Raw genomic sequence first — 16,834 nt, forward strand, 5'->3', positions numbered from 1 at the left:
GTGAATACAGAGGCCATGTAATAGATTACTGAGATGTCTAGGATAGTTATAATGAGATTTTTGAAGGAGAGTCATTTCGATGGCTGGGTGGCGTGATGGCTCACCCCTGTAATCCCAGCACTTTGGGAGACCAAAGTGGAGGATGGCTTGAGGCCAGGAGTTTGAGATCAGCCAGCGCAACACAGTGGGAACCCACCTCTACAAAACATTTTAAAAATTAGGCAAGCATGGTGGCACGCTTGTAGTCCCTGCTGCTCGGGAGGCTGAGGCAGCAGGATCCTTTGAACTTAGGAGTTTGAGGTCACAGTGAGCTAGGATCGCACCATTGCAATCTAGCCTGGGTGACAGAACAAGAGGCTGTCTCCATTAAAAAAAAAAAAAAAAAAAAAAAAAGTAGAGTAGTTTCAGAAGAAGTGAAAAGAAAACATGGATGGAACAGATCATTGTGAAAATAGAAGTGCTACAATTACTTCGCATTGAACATGGTGAGGACCGGGAAAGGAGGTGACTGAGAATGGTGATAACCTTGAGAAAAAAGGAAAAATCAGAAGCAGGACCTGTTTTTGGGAAATATGTAACTTGCTCTGCATGTAGAACTTTATAGTTGTACTTCATAGAATTAAAATTAAATAATAGTATAGCTGGCTGGGTGCCATGGCTCACACCTATATATAATCCCAGTACTTTGGGAGGCCAAGATGGGTGGATCACCTGAAGTCAGGAGTTCGAGACAAGCCTGGCCAACATGGTGAAACACCGTCTCTACTAAAAATACAAAAATTAGCCGGGCGTGGTGGTGGGCACCTGTAGTCTCAGCTACTCGGGAGACTGAGGCAAGAGAATCGCTTGAACCCAGGAGGCAGAGGTTGCAGTGAGCCAAGATCACACCACTGCACTACCGCCTGGGAGACAAAAAAAAAAAAAACAAAAAAAAGGAAAACAGTATATTGGTATACTTTATTTTTAAGGTTGCTTTTTTCTGCTTGAGCTTATCAAATTGCACCCCAACGATTATTATCAGGGTATATTTTTCTTTTACCACACACTGCAAGAGAAAAAAGACTTAGAAATCCATTCACAAGGAATCTCCAATTGGAGGACCAGTAATCTTTGCCAAGGGTGATGATTGGTCATCTTGGCTAGGCTGGACCTCTGCGGAGAAGCTGAAAGACAGCTACACAGCCAGCCTGGGGTCTGAGCATAGCCCTTCAGCAGTGATCAACAGAACAATGAGTACAGGAAAGGCATGGAGCATTTCCACGGGGATTGCCAGGACACAAGTTGTTCTTTTGCTGGCATCTTTGAAGTCTTTAAAAATATAATTCTGGAACTATCCCAAGAAGAATCTAATGCAAAGTCAAACACATCAAGAATGCTAGATGCCATTTCCATTTAAGTAGCTGTCCGTTCTGGGGGTGAGGAGAAGTATTTGTCATAGTCTTTGCTGGTGGTCTCTCCGGTTCCACGGTTTTATGGAAGTTATGGTTTTGTTCAGTAGAGTCAATTCTCCCTGCCAGACCGCTACAGAGAGCTATTTTCCTTCAACTGTATTGCTTCAGACAGTCTACAAATATTGTGTTTATTACATGACTTCTTCTATCTTAAGTGTTTATTCTGCAGGTGAATTTTTTTTCTTCAGTGACTTGACTTGTGAGTTGGTTGTTAACTGTTTTCCTTTTTCAGCAAGTCTTTATGCCAAGAAAAAGCGTTTTGATTCCCAACAAGCCAACAAGAAAAAAGACGGGGTATCCTAGCCTATAGACCCAAGTGTTAAGATGCTTTTTAAGAGAGGGGCAATTGGAAGCTGCTTGTAATATGGAGGTTAGATATTCTGTCTCCAGCATGGGAACAGGGCTGGCATCGGTGAACAGGCGACTGCTTGCCTGTCTGCCTTCCTTGGGCCAGATAAAGGCCCAGAAGGAGCAGCTGCCAGCCAGGAGGAATGTGAGAAAATAGGAAATTGATTTGAAATAGAATAGGGAAAAAGGCACAAGAATTAATTTAAGAATTTTCAAAGATTCCCTTTTTAGGCATATGTAGTTCCTGCCTCTGCAGAGGAAGGTGATCTTTAGCTATTTTCTCATGAGATTAAAAAGGCATCAAACTCACAGTTAGTACATACATAAGGAAGACCTGAAGTTGGTTTATTTCTCCATAATTGGAAGAAAATTGAGTATAGATTTGTATTTTACTCTTTGGAAAGTCTTGTTGATCCTTTAGAAAAAAAAGAAATGGCATATTATAAATATTCTAACTCTAGGCACGGGAAAAATAGTGCTTTTTTTTTTTTTTTACTAGATACAGTGATATTAATTAAATTTCACATTAACCAGAGGGGGCTGGACAGCATTCTGTTTGACTGTGAAGGTCGTAGGGATTCTCATTTTCTATTGACAGCAGTTCCTTTGCTTTAACAGATGCCTTTAGGCACATCATAATGTCTCTCTCGACTTCTTTGCTTAAGGGAGTATGGGGAGTCATGTTAACAATATTTAGGATCACTAATAAGTAAGGGAGATGTTTCCCTCATGCAAACAGACCAAGTTCCAAGTGTGTAACCCTATGAATAGCATATCCTGGGAGAACATCATGGAAGGGGCAGGATTCACAACGACTGCAGCTTTGTCTGTCTTCAGGGTCTTACTCACCAGCTGCCCTGTGAGAAGGCAGGGGATTGAGCAGTAAGCTTCAAGTTCCTTTTAGGTTGCAACATTTGGTAGTGCTGTATAATCTCTTCTGTTAGGAAACTGGTGATGCGCTGTAACGTGTATGACACATACAAAGGGCCTCCTACTTGTAGAACGCCTTATTTCAAGTTGTTGATAAGACACAGAATCATTGGAAAAGAGAGATCTTGCGAAGTATGTACACCTTAGGTAGGAAGAATAAAAGCACATGATATGGCTGTGGTTAGATCCTTGCCACCACCAATTTAATAAACATATGATAATATAGCTCACACACACCTTGTTACCTCTCTTGACTTCCAAAAAATGCACCAGTGCTATTCTTGGCCAGGCATGGTGGCTCACACCTATAATCCCAGCACTTTGGGAGGCCAAGGTGGGCAGATCACCTGAGGTCAGGAGTTCGAGACCAGCCTGGCCAACATGGTGAAACCCCATCTCTACTAAAAATACAAAAATTAGCCAGGCGTGGTGGTAGGCACCTGTAATCCCAGCTACTAGGGAGTACTAGGGAGGCTGAGGCAGGAGAATCGCTTGAACCCAGGAGGCGGAGGTTACAGTGAGCCAAGACCGTGCCATTGCACTCCAGCCTGGGCAACAAGAACGAAACTCCGCCTCCAAAAAAAAAAAAAAATGCACCAGTGCTTTTTTCATGAAGGAAAGAACTTCTCACCTCTTAAATACATTCAAATGTGCCTACTATCTTAACACACGGAATGTTAACATATGGAGTAGAATAAAGACAAAAATAGCTGTTCTCTAAATCATATATGCATTAAGAAGTTAACATTTGGAAATAGCTGAGTGAGCTTCTTTAATTCATTCTTCAAAATAAACAAACCAAAGCTTGATCTGTAATTTTATAGTGGATAGATAGGCAACAAACTCAAGAGGGTGGACAGGGAAAAACCTTAGGAAAATGAATGAATTTTAAAATACAGCAACTGAGGCCAACCATCGTTGCTCACTCCTGTAATCCCAGCACTTTGGGAGGCAGAGGCGGGAGAATCCCTTGAGCCTAGGAGTTCGAGATCAGCCTGGGCAACATGGCAAAACCTTGTCTCTACAAAAAATAGCTGGGTGGCTGGCTGGGCACGGTGGTTCATGCCTGTAATCCCAACACTTTGGGAGGCCGAGTGGGCAGATCACTCGAGGTCAAGAGTTAGAGACCAGCCTGGCCAACATGGTGAAACTCCATCTCCACTAAAAACACAAAAAAATTAGCCAGACGTGGTGGTGGGCGCCTGTAACCCCAACTACTCTGGAGGCTGAGGCAGGAGAATCACTTGAGGCAAGAGAATCACTTGAACCCAGGAGGCAGAGGTTGCAGTGAGGTGAGATTGCACCACTGCACTCCAGCCTGGATGACAGAGTGAGACTCCGTCTAAAAAAAAAAAAAAAATAGCTGGGCGGGCGCCTGTAGTCCTAGCTACTCCAGAAGCTGATGTAGGGAGGATTGCTTGAGCCCAGGAAGCAGTGGTTGCAGTGAGCCGAGATAGCGCCACAGCACTCCAGCCTGAGCAACCAGAGCGAGATCCTGTCTCAAATAAATAAATAAATAAATAAATAAATAAATAAATAAAGCAACGGAAAACTATTATCCTAAGACGTTAAAGAAACTGGAGGAAACTCCTGGATGGCCATTTAAAGGTTGCAAGTGATCTGAGAGATTTCTTTTTAGAGGGGAAAATAAATGAGACCCAGATAACTTAAGAGTTACCAAGGTTACACAGCTGGTCAGAACAATATCCTGAACCCAGGTTTCCTGATTTCTAGAGAATTTATAGAGAAGTAGAGAAATTCTTGAAGCGTGAGCTGTGATGTTTCTTTGCTCCTTCAATGTGCAAACTATTTAAGCTATTTTGTTTCTTTTAAATTATTTTATTTTGCAGAGTTCATTTTTATCATCAACTGCAGTGACCATTATTTAAGTAATCTAAAGCATAAAGATATCTGCTTGTCTGAGTTTCAGCCATGCATTTTCCTGGCACTGGTCATGAAACTACATGTTTTTATTAAAGTTGGTAGAAATCATCATCAAGCAATAGAGTAAGCTTTTTTATGGCATAGATGCCTAGAAATAATTTAAGGCCTTTCTCACTGATCATAAATTGCTGTTAATCAGAAACTGACCTATTTTTTTTTTTTTCCAGTTAGAAAATTCCTCATTCTAGCCATCCTTATGAAACCCTGCCAGAAATTCCTTGAAGGTAAATTTACCTAACAACCACGTAGAATGCAACCAAAAAAGACGCAGTTATTCAACATACACTTGTACCTAACTTTGAGAACATTTTTACTTATGCTGGCTGCTTATATCATCTGAACTGAGGCTATCTTAGACTCTGTAGTTAAGGTGACACAGTGATATATTGATCTAATGAGTAATATTATGAAATTAATCCTAAAATACTCTAACTTCTTCTGCCTTAATTTTTAAAATTCATTTGAATGATCACATTGTACAAAGCTTTTGTTGAAAATCTTGCAAAGGCCTTTGGCCAAAAATAACATAGTTCTACATATTTTTACAGTGGTTTCTATTTCAGTCAAATGGCCACCAAGATGACGGGCTCTGAAACATCTGGATGGTCCAGTGTCAAAATCTACACGTGGACACTTGCCTTTGTGGTCAGTATCTTTAGTTTGCCATGGCCTCAGGAGTTACGTTTAACTTGCTCAGCACCAATTAATAGATGCCCTTATTTTGCCTTTCAATGACTTCAGATCTTTTGCAAGACTCAATTCCCTCTGTACGGATACAGCTGTGAAGTTTGTTATCACTCTGAAGCTGAAAGTCCCCAGGACTACACAGTAATTGAGTTTTCCTTACCTGACAGCCTCTGACTCTACCTGTTTTTCACTCTCCCTTCTCTCTTCTTTTTAGAGAACTCTCTTCTTCTCCTATATTACTTACTGTGTATGTTTCTATGATTTCCCTTAAGCTGCTGAAATTGCCCCTAGCAAGACCCTAAGCACAGTGGCTTTTTACAAACCAAGACAGACCCTAGGTAGAAATTTGCCTAAAAGAATTTGTATGTTTTTCCCTACAGGGTATTTTAAATAATGGAAATACAGTTTTCTACTTTAGTTTTAATCTAGGGATGTCCTGTGACGATTAAACAAGGCATTTCATGTGAAAGAACGTAAGGTGTTTCAAGAACATAATAGGCATTCAATAAATGTGAGAGGAATTCAAATCTAGAAGCTTTGAAGAAAAAAACTGGTGTGTGAACTAGCTGTCTCGATTTTCCCACTATCCACTTGGTTTTTAATACCCATTACCTCTGACATTCACCCCATTATTTTGCTAGAATTATTCTCCTTTCGATCGAAAATTACTTCTTCCTGCCAATTTCAGGACCTTTTCTTCAATCATTAGAAGTATTAATCTGTAACATGTATCTTTGTTAACCAACACCCACCCCATTCCCTGTCCCAGTTCTTGAAATCTCTACTCGGGGCTTCTTCGTCGTTTTACACTGCAGATTTTCTCCAACTTCCCAGACGGTGCCTTCTGTCTCCCCAGTGGGTGAACTTCCTCTCTCTGGCCCCTCTATGTAAGCATCCGCCAAGATTTGGCTGGTTGCTGTCTTCATTCACTCATTGTCTCTGAAATCTCGTCTGCTCTGGTAAGTATCACTATTAGGGACCAGGTTAGTAAATCTACGTTACAGAACGAAACCCCCTCCTTCCAGCTCCAAACTCCTGGTGGGTACCTTTTTTTTTTTTTTTTTTTTTGACGGAGTCTCACTCTGTTGCCCAGGCTGGAGTGCAGCCGCGCGATCTTGGCTCACTGCAACCTCCTCCTCCCGGGTTCAAGCGATTCTCTGCCTCAGCCTCCCAAGTAACTGGGACTACAGGCGTGCACCACCACGCCCAGCTAATTTTTTTGTATTTTTAGTAGAGATGGGATGTCACTATCTTGGCCAGGCTGGTCTTGAACTCCTGACCATGTGATCCACCCGCCTCTGCCTCCCAAAGTGCTGGGATTACAGGCGTGAGCCACCGCGCCCGGTTCTGGTGGGCACCTTTAAATACAGATAGCCAAAGCAATGCTCACTTCACTCCATTTCCTTTCTCTACACCATTTGTCTTATCATAGAGCTTTCTTCTCTTCCTGGGCCTACATGTCTAGATCTACAGCCTGATGACTCAGAGGTGATGGTTCTCAGCTACCTCCACCCCCAGTCCCACAGAGGAAGTTCAGAGAAGAGCCTTTAAGAGGATGAAAGAGATGAAAAATAGACCCAGGAGGAAATGGTAGTAATAATGAGTTTAGCATAACAATGTGGATTTTAAGGGAAGATTTGAGAATAATTATCATTAAGTATATGAAAGGTCCTTATTGAGAAAATGGTCACCAGCTGCTCCTCACTTCTGCGGAAGACCGTGCGGAAGGCATTGAGCATAAATTGTAGCTCTAGAGATTTTTTTTTAACTTTAATTTCAGGTTTGGGGATACATGTGAAGGTTTGTTACATCAGTAAACACGTGTCACGGGGTATGTTGTACATATTATTCCATCGTCCAGGTATTAAGCCCAGTTCCAGATAGTTACCTTTTCTGCTTAAGTTAGAGACTCTTAAAATAAGAGTTGCCCTTACATTGCCCTCAGCAAACAATGTAAAACACTGTAATGTATTACTTGGAATGGGTATGGCACGGAAGGGCTTTTTTTTAACCAAATAAATTCATCTGTGTGTGGTGTAATTTAGACTGGATTATATCTGAGAGAGATCTGGGAGGGTATCACAAAATTAGATCATGTATTAAGTTTATGTTCGGTTTTATAATCCTGTAATTTTTATAAAGAAAAAATGTATTTATAGATTTTTCTAAAATAATGACCTTGAACTATCAATGGTGCTAGGTGCCATTAGGTCACAGCCTCTGCCCTCGCGAGGTTTATGTTAGGTTAGGAGTATGTGAGAGAGTCACAGACAGACAGACAGACAGAAAAAAAAGAAAACAATAATTATGGAATAGTGTGACGCATACATAGGAAAGAATCATTTTAATCAGCAAGCAATTTTTATGATCTGGATTCTTCATTTCCATTGACCCATCCATTCATCCATCCATCCACTCATCCCCAAACCAGCATTTATTTTATTTTATTTATTTATTTATTTTTTGAGATGGAGTCTCGCTCTGTTGCCCAGGCTGGAGTGCAGTGGTGCGATCTCCGCTCACCACAACCTCTGCCTCCCGGGTTCAAGTGATTCTCCTGCTTCAGCCTCCCTAGTAGCTGGGACTACAGGCACGTGCCACCACGCCCAGCTAATTTTTGTATTTTTAGTAGAGACAGGGTTTCACTGTGTTGGACAGGATGGTCTTGAACTCCTGACCTCGTGATCTGCCCACCTCGGCCTCCCAAAGTGCTGGGATTATAGGCATGAGCCACTGCACCTGGCCCAAACCGGCATTTATTTAGTGTCTCTTTTGTGCAAGACACTATGCCAAATGTTAAGAAATCAGCAAAGAAATCATCCCTATGCTCATATGTTCGTGGTCTGGAAGGAGCTACAGACAAAGAAGTCAGGGAGCAGAATATAGTACAATGAACGTAGGAAAAGGATATTTACAGAGTTGAATGGGAATGCAGAAGAGGGGCCATAAACTATTCTTGGTGAATCAGGCAAGGCTAAATGGAAGAACTGACTTCTAAGCCAAGTTATGAGCAAGCAGAAATTGATCAGCTAAAATGCAGAAGTATTGAGCATATACTTCCTCTATCCGCAATGATGCATAAATATATGTGCATACTCATAAATCATGTTCACAAAATCAGAAAATCCTGAAAAACACATTCTATATGACTATATCATGAAGACACCTGAAATAATTATTGATTATCTAGATTTATTTGTCGATAAAGATATGTTAAATAAACTATTTGCAAAAATATCTTAATACAATGGATTCTTTTGAAATGGTTGATATTATAAATTGTAAAGGGTTAATATAAAAGTTTGTGTGATTTCTATGTTCTGTCCACTGCATAAAGGATTTGATCTATGTATGGCTATTGCCGCTATAGACAACTACCCATCTGATAACACCACTGCACTAGTCACCAATGAATAATTCTTCGTTTCTAAACAATCAAAACAAAGTACTTATAGTAATACAGTTAATTTCAAAGATTTTTGACATTCAACCAAAAATGCTTGGTCTTTTTGTTTGTTTGTTTTTTTAGAGACAGAGTCTTGCTCTGTCACCCAGGCTGGAGTGCAGTGGCACGATCATGGTTCACTGCAACCTCCGCCTCTGAGGCTCAAGTGATCCTCCTGCCTCAGCCTCCAGACTAACTGGGACTACAGGCATATGCCAGCACACTCGACTAATTTGTGTGTGTGTGTGTGTGTGTATACATATGTGTGTGTATATATATGTGTGTGTCTGTGTGTGTGTGTATATATATATATATACACATATATATATATGTACACGTATATATATATATATATACATATATATATATGGGTTCTTTTCTGTAGAGATGTAGTTTCGCCATGTTGCCCAGGCTGGTCTTGAACTCCTGGGCTCAAATGATCCATCATCTCAGCCTTCCAAAGTGTTAGATTACAGGCATGAACCACTGTGTCTGGCCTGAGAACCAACACAAGTGTTTTGGGAATGGGTGAATGGAATGATGGCTGGATGGAATGAAGGCTGGAAACAAATGGTCTAGATTGAAGAATTTGCTCCATAATTGAAAACAATTCAATCATCTTTATTTATCACACTTCCATTTCTTTATCTTGGACTGCCAAAGAATACCTTCAAAATAGTCCCCAAAATGTATTCCTATTATCAAAGCCTAAAAGTCAGGTGAACCCCAATAAGTTGCCAAGCATAGACACATACTGCCATCCCTGGGTGGGCCTAGGAATTCGTCTGTCTGCAGCCCCCGAATCCAATGTGCCAGGGATAAGCAGCACTCCCTCTGCTTTGGCCACTCCTGTCCTTCCCTAGTCATGGAGGTTACTGATAAAACTAGGCTTCCAGATACTTCTCTGTGCTATAGATTGTCTTCTAACATTGTTGGACACCTGGTGGCTTGACTGGGGCTGGGCCCTCAGCTCTTGCTAAGTACTCAGTTCCTGGCATCCATAGCCCCAGCTAACGTTTGCTGGCCATCTGGATTTCTCTTGAAGCTCTGCCCTCCTGCCCCTCTCCTGTCTCACCACCAGGTAGGAATGATGTCCCTGCCTCACCCCCTTCCCTCCTACTTGGATAGTTGCCAGGACAGGGCTGAAGCTCACTAAGCCTTTTGCATAAAGCGCATTGCTTGATTGCCCCCTAGTGCAGTGGTGTTGTCAGATGGGTAGTTGTCTATAGCGGCAATAGCCATACATAGATCAAATCCTTTATGCAGTGGACAGAACATAGAAATCACACAAACTTTTATATTAATCCTTTACAATTTATAATATCAACCATTTCAAAAGAATCCATATGTATTATTTTTGCAAATAGTTTATTTAACATATCTTTATTGACAAATAAATCTAGATAATCAATAATTATTTCAGGTGTTTTCGTGATATAGTCATATAGAATGTGTTTTTCAGGATTTTCTGATTTTGTGAACATGATTTATGAGTATGCACGTATATTTATGCATCATTGCGGATAGAGGGAGTATATGCTCAATACTTCTACATTTTAGCTGATCAATTTCTGCTTGCTCAGAGTCCAGACCTCATCAGACAACACCCAGATCCTGCTTCCTCCTCCTCCCTGCCTGCCCAGGCTGTAGAGGACCCAGTAGGCTCCTGCCCAGGGTCATCTGAATTAGGACAAAATTAAGGACCAGTGCTTTTGGCACGCAGTGGACATGATTGGATATCTAAAGAAAGAGCCCTAAGTCTTCATCATGTATCAGATTCCACAAAGCATTTGGTTTTTTGGGGATGAAATAATTTAACACCTTTAAAAGTAGGCCGGGCGCGGTGGCTCACGCTTGTAATCCCAGCACTTTGGGAGGCCGAGGCGGGCGGATCACGAGGTCAGGAGATCGAGACCACAGTGAAACCCCGTCTCTACTAAAAACACACAAAAAATTAGCCGGGCGTGGTGGCGGGCGCCTGTAGTCCCAGCTACTCGGAGAGGCTGAGGCAGGAGAATGGCGTGAACCTGGGAGGCGGAGCTTGCAGTGAGCCGAGATTGCGCCACTGCACTCCAGCCTGGGCGACAGAGCGAGACTCCGTCTCAAAAAAAAAAAAAAAAAAGTAAGGAGAACTTACCTTTAGAAATGATTTCAGATGTGGGTCATTTATTATTGTGAAATAAATATGTCTATTGTGGGTGGATTTTTCCATAGGATAAATCAAAGAAAGAATCACCTAGCTATTATACTAGCCTTTTAGATTTACTGTAGACATCTGTGAAAAATTATGAATTGGCCTTTATTACAAGACTTTGTTTTCAAACCTTTATTTCTGTTCCAATGTAAATGATAATTGAACTTTACTGGAGAAAAGACCTATGATTTTAAATATAGTTTTATGTCAGAGTCCACATAGCTGTTAGGAAGTTATGTGCTACTGACAAAATAACAGTTGGCAAAACGTAAGACAAAATCTACGATTTTATTCACAGGATCTAAATGTACCATTATTATTACTAACTGATCTCAGCGTGCTATAATTTTGGTAACAGTTTATTTGATATGCTTTTGAATATATATATATATTTACAAATAAAGGTATAATTTTTAAGGGTCCGTCTAAACAAACTAGATTCTAGAGGGACAGACATATATTGACCTATGACAACCCCTAATTCCGGTGTTTAGGAATGTTTATTAGCCATTTTATTCCTCTACAAGATCCCAGCTCTCAGAGGATACCAATACTGGCTTATTTGTTTCCTGACCTCTTGAGGTAATTTGAAAACACAGGAGAAATCAAAGACTGTCCCTTTCTTTATTTTGCTCCTTCTCAAATCCACAAGTTATCAATTTTTAAATGGAATATTATGTTTCCAAATCTTTGGTGGGGCTTATCCTGATAAATTTTATTTAAACAGTGAACTACACTCCTAATAACCAGCTTTTTTTTTTTTTTTTTTTTTTGCAATGGAGTTTTGCTCTTCCTGCCCAGGCTGGAATGCAATGGCGCAATCTGGGCTCACTGCAACCTGCAACCTCCACCTCCCATGTTCAAGTGATTCTCCTGCCCCAGCCTCTCGAGTAGCTAGGATTACAGGGGGGTGCCAACCCGCCCGGCTAATTTTTTGTATTTTTAGCGGAGACGGGGTTTCACTATGTTGGCCAGGCTGTTCTGGAACTCCTGACCTCAGATGATCCACTCACCTCGGTCTCCCAAATTGCTGGGATTACAGGTGTGAGCCACCGTGCCTGGCCAATAACCAGCTTTAACTATTGAGTCAATACTGCCTAAATAATTAGAGAAATGGTTAAGCGGCAGGCTCCTGAGTCCATCAAACCTGGAACTGTGTTTAGGCCCAAGCATTCTGTAACTGTGTGGGCATATGATTAACTTCTCTAAGCTCCAGTTCCTCATCTGTAAAATGGGATGATATTACTCTTCTCATATGAGATTAGAAAATTAAGTAAAAGTGGTATGTATCAAATGCCAGTCATAAAATCAAGTGCTTAGTGTTAGCTTTAATCATAATCATCTATTTAGTATCGCTATGAGTGTTTGATTTTGATTTTGTATTAGCACCTCTGACAATATGGATTTGGTGCTTAATAATTAGCGGGAAAGGTAATAATCTCAGTGTCGGTTACAATGTGATTTTTCTTCAAGGTTTTTGGCCTAAGCAGAGAGCGTTCAGAAGCATTCTTAATATGAAGCTAAGTTGGTGCCAGTTTGAAGTAACAGCTCATTTGTGGACTTTTTTTGTTTTTAATACAATTTGCTTTGATTTGGTTTGGTTCATGCATTTTTAAAGATCTTCCTTGTGGTGTTCAGTCATTAGATTTTTATGCCTAAAGAACCGAATTCAGTTTTAAGTAAAATTCATTTAATATTGCAAGTATGATCCCATGTGGTTATTCATTCACAACATAAAATAGCCACATAATTCAATATATTTGATAGTGTCTGCTCATGGAACTGTGGAGAATTCCGCAGATCTTAGACAAGAATTGCTTAAGTTATAGAAGGCAATATCCATAATGCTAATTATCTCTGACATCATCGATATGGCAAACTATAGTAGAAGAAAACAGAAGTTGAACATGGGCCTTATTACATGTCTCTGTGGAACTCTTTGGTGGACTCCTGTATTTAAAAGATGGCAGTGATTTAATGTATGCATGGGAGTGTCCACAAAACTGTGTATCTTTTCTTGGGAAGATATGTGTGGAAACCATCCTTCACTTTTCAACAACAAAAATTGTTTAAAACCATGTCTCTTACTCTGCCTTTGCCCCATGGGCTGCTACTGCTCCTGCTCAGCTTCGTTCAGTGTAAATCCTTGATTATTCTCAAGGGATCCCATCTTTGTCTAATTTGGAAATACATAATTAGTTTTGTATTCAGAAAAGGTGGAACTAGATATACATATAGAATATTCCGGTACACTCCAATATAAAATTTTGCCTAACCTGTATGTGATACTTATATCTAATTAGCATTTTAAATGGAAATTTTAATAAATGCTATCAATCAGTGACCAATTTACATAGCATTCATCTGGGGAAATGAGCGTGCCAAAGTATCAGTCTTCTTGAGATTCATCTTGACCCAAACAGTGGTTGATTTAAGATCTTAAAACCTTTCATTCTTCCATTAATGTGCTTATCTTTCTGCATTCGAACGTTCTAGTCCAAGTCCAGATTTGCTAACTTGTGGTTGTCAAAAATCAAGGAGTGCATTTTTGAAGCATAGACAAGCCCCCAGGTCCTAGCACTTTTTTTTTTTTTTTTAAAGACAGAGTCTCCCAATATTGCCCAGGTTGGTCTTGAACTCCTGGGCTCAAGCAGTCCGCCCGCCTTGGTCTCCCAAAATGCTGGGATTAGAGGCATGAGCCACCCTGCCCGGCCTCTTGGCAAATTTTAACCGTGTAATGTTGTGCCAATTTAATTCTTCAAAGATTCCAATTGAACAACATCATCTTCATTCTCTGCCCTAGTTATATGGTGTTTATTTGCAATTACTTCAGGTTACCCCCAACCCCCCTCAGACGACACATGCATTGCATTGATTTGTGAAGTGATCCTTTTCAAAACATTAAGACTTAAGGAAGATATTTGCTTAAGAGCTTAGAAGTTTTGCAGTGCCCGACAACATACCTATTGTTCTATTTTTTGACCCAATTTTACTAAAGAGAAAGAATTTCAAAACCCTGAAATAACTTCAAAATTTATAGTGTCAAAGGAATGTCTAAATTTTAAATAACTGCGTTGTGTTTAAATAATTTCTATGATATGTTCATAGTGTCCCAATTAAAGGGTGAATATATTGATCATTAATGGAGGAATAGACAGGCTGGTTGTGACATTGTAGTAGAGTGTGTTTGTGAGTCACAATTTTAGAAGACCCAGAGTTAGTGATAGAAAAAAAAAAAAACTAAGGTGTAGAGACTGCTTAAACCCTGAGCGGCATTAGATATTTCCATGTATGAGGATGGATGTCTTAGACGTAATGGAAAATGAGAAAGAAAAGTATCTACAAAGAGGTAGAAGAGCTGTATTCATATTCTTGTAGCATTGGGTATAAAAAGCGACAAAAGTCAAGGTAAAGGTAATATGTTCAAGAAGATAAAGAAATTACTGTTATTGTTGAATCACAGGAATGAGGAAAGCATTTTGTCTTTACTGGAGGAAAGAGGGTGGGGGAAAAGAGAAATTCTAATTGCAGTCTGCTAATCTTACTGATAAATGAAAAGAGAACACTGATCCTTCCTTTCTTAAAGCATTAATTTTTTGGTTTGGGTCTGTATTTAGAAGGTAGTTAAAATATGGAATGAGAGCTGATAAAGATATGTTGATCGATACTGGTATTGTGATGTAAAGTGCTTCTTGTTTTCCTTATTTCTTTATAAAAATGAGACGTTTGGAGGGATTGGAAGAAAGCACCGGTGAATCTAAAAATTCACGAACATTCAGTCATTCAATTCTCAGTTTAATGGAGGAAGAGGCTGGAGGGGATGGAATGTTCTGGAAGAAAGAAATAGAAGGAAGGACGTTGGACAGGAAGCAATGCAAAAATAATAATAATAGTGGATCTGGAGGGGAAAAAAGACAATTTTTTATAAAAATTTAAGTGATGCAATATTGAAGTATGTTTTATTTAAAAGTAAAGCTAGTTAGAACACCACATTAGCTATTCCGGATCAGGGCTGTGCAGCCCTGGCATATCATGGAGAGTGGCTCGGGCCACTTGCACACATGCCTTCAGCCCCTGGGACCGTCTTCTCTCCCCGGGTCGCGACACTGACTCGTCAGCGTTAATGGGGGTCCGCGACTGCTGCGGGGACGAGGGTGCAGAGCAGCCCCCGCCACGGGCCGGTCCGCCAAGGGGCCGAGAAAGTGGCGGAGAGGCGGCGGCCGAGGCCGAGGGGCGAGCGCGGGCTGAGCTGGACCCTGCCGCGTTCACGAGCGACACCCACCCCCTCGCTGCGGACGCCCCGCGGGCGCCAGGCTCGGGGCCCTGCGACCGACCCCTCCCGCCCCGGGGTACCGCCGGGCCCGCCTGGCAGGCAGCGCGTCCCGGGAGCTGGAGGGCCGAGTTTCGCGGGGACGTGGGGCGTGTGGGTGAAGGCGACCCCTCGGATGCGGGACGCATGAATGGTGGCAGAGCAGGGGTCTGGATCCATTCATGGGTTGGGAGAGAGATGCTTTTGTGAGCACGGGAAAGTAGCGCTTCCGCAGAACAGCTCTGTGGCGGGATCCACAGCCGCCCGCGAAGCCCCGCCGGAGAACACGGCCGCTGCCCGGGGCGGCTCGCGAGCGTGCGTGTGTGGAGGGGAGGATGCCGCCCCGCGGGGTCTTCGGAGCGTGCCTGGAGCGGGTTCTCAGTGCAGTTCCCCCGTCTTCGCTGGGGGCACGGCTGCTCACAGGCCCCGGCCCGCATGTGTGGAGCGGGGCGAGGGGGTGAAGCGGCGGCCGGGACGGGGCGCTGGGCGTAGGGCTGGCGGGCGGCGGCGGTGGCGGCCCGGCGCGAAGGGGTTAAGCGGCGCGCCGCCCCCTCGGCGGCCGGGTGTAAACAGAGGAGCCTCAGCCTATCATGTCTGGCCGCCGCGCGCAGCCGGAGCCCGGAGCCAGGCGCTGTAACACGATACGCTCCAGACCCAGGCAACTTGGCAGCGCCGGGCTCGGTTCCTCACGGCCACAGCGAGGGCGCGCCGCGGCAAGGTGGGTGAGCGGCGGCGGCGGCGGCGGCCTGGGGCGGGCTGGTGGAGCGCGGCTCCCGGTGAGGCTCCCCGCGCGGCAGCGTCGCTCGCTCGCTCCGGGGACCAAGGCGGTGGCGGTGGCGGCGGCGGCTGCGCTGCGCTCCGCTCCGGGGCCGGTGGCTCCGCTTTTCTCCCTTGTGGTGTCGGAATGGGAGGAGGCTCGGCGCGGGTTTGAATCGGTGCGGAGGCAACATTCGCATCTGAGATGAGGTGGCTTTTTAACCCCTGAGGGACCACATTTAAGGATTTCGAAGAGATGGAGGCTGAACTTTCTCGATGACTCTTCGTCACCCGGAGTGGTGCAGGTAGCCGCGGGGAGAATGGAGTCTTTTGTTCCCGGTATTTTTAATTAGATGGATTTTTTTTTATGAGTAGTGTACTGTCCTAATCCGTGAGGCAAAGCTGCCTTTTTGCTTGCATTCGGTGACTTTTGCGAATTCGTTGGGAGCCAGTCTTAGCAGTAGTGATTTTGGATAATTTATGTCTGAAATGTGCAGAAATCGGCGTTGAGCTTAAATTAATCAGCCCTTTGGTTCCATTAACTAAAATCCATCATACTAATTGCTTAATGGGGAAAAAGGTATAAAATAAGCCTGCTCATTAAAGAGCAGTCTTTTGCCTGCGAAATACGTAGTGTGATTTTTGTCAGGTTTAATAGAGCAGTCTCTCAGAGAAATTCAACTTTGCAGTTGTGCTTCGATTCAGGCTACTCCTGTGCAAAGACAGTTGGAGATGGTTTGGAAAAACTTGTGCTGTATCTATTAAAGTAA

At 42.6% G+C, this 16,834-nt stretch overlaps 1 protein-coding gene across 10 annotated transcripts in view; it reads left to right on the forward strand.

The window, feature by feature from the left end:
• TENM3 (teneurin transmembrane protein 3) overlaps positions 1 to 16,834 on the forward strand; it is a 2,305,387-nt gene that overhangs the window by 1,939,056 nt on the left and 349,497 nt on the right. For 5 of the 10 annotated variants that reach the window (XM_055276481.2, XM_055276482.2, XM_055276483.2 and 2 more), the window contains exon 1: positions 15,959 to 16,026. The exons of the other annotated variants lie outside the window; for them this stretch is intronic. The gene's annotated coding sequence lies outside the window, so the exon portion shown is untranslated. Of the gene's footprint in view, positions 1 to 15,958; positions 16,027 to 16,834 lie in introns of those variants that run through there. 10 annotated transcript variants of the gene reach the window in all.

The sequence above is a fragment of the Symphalangus syndactylus genome, chromosome 4 (genome assembly GCF_028878055.3).
Source record: "Symphalangus syndactylus isolate Jambi chromosome 4, NHGRI_mSymSyn1-v2.1_pri, whole genome shotgun sequence".
NCBI classification, from domain to species: Eukaryota; Metazoa; Chordata; class Mammalia; order Primates; family Hylobatidae; genus Symphalangus; species Symphalangus syndactylus.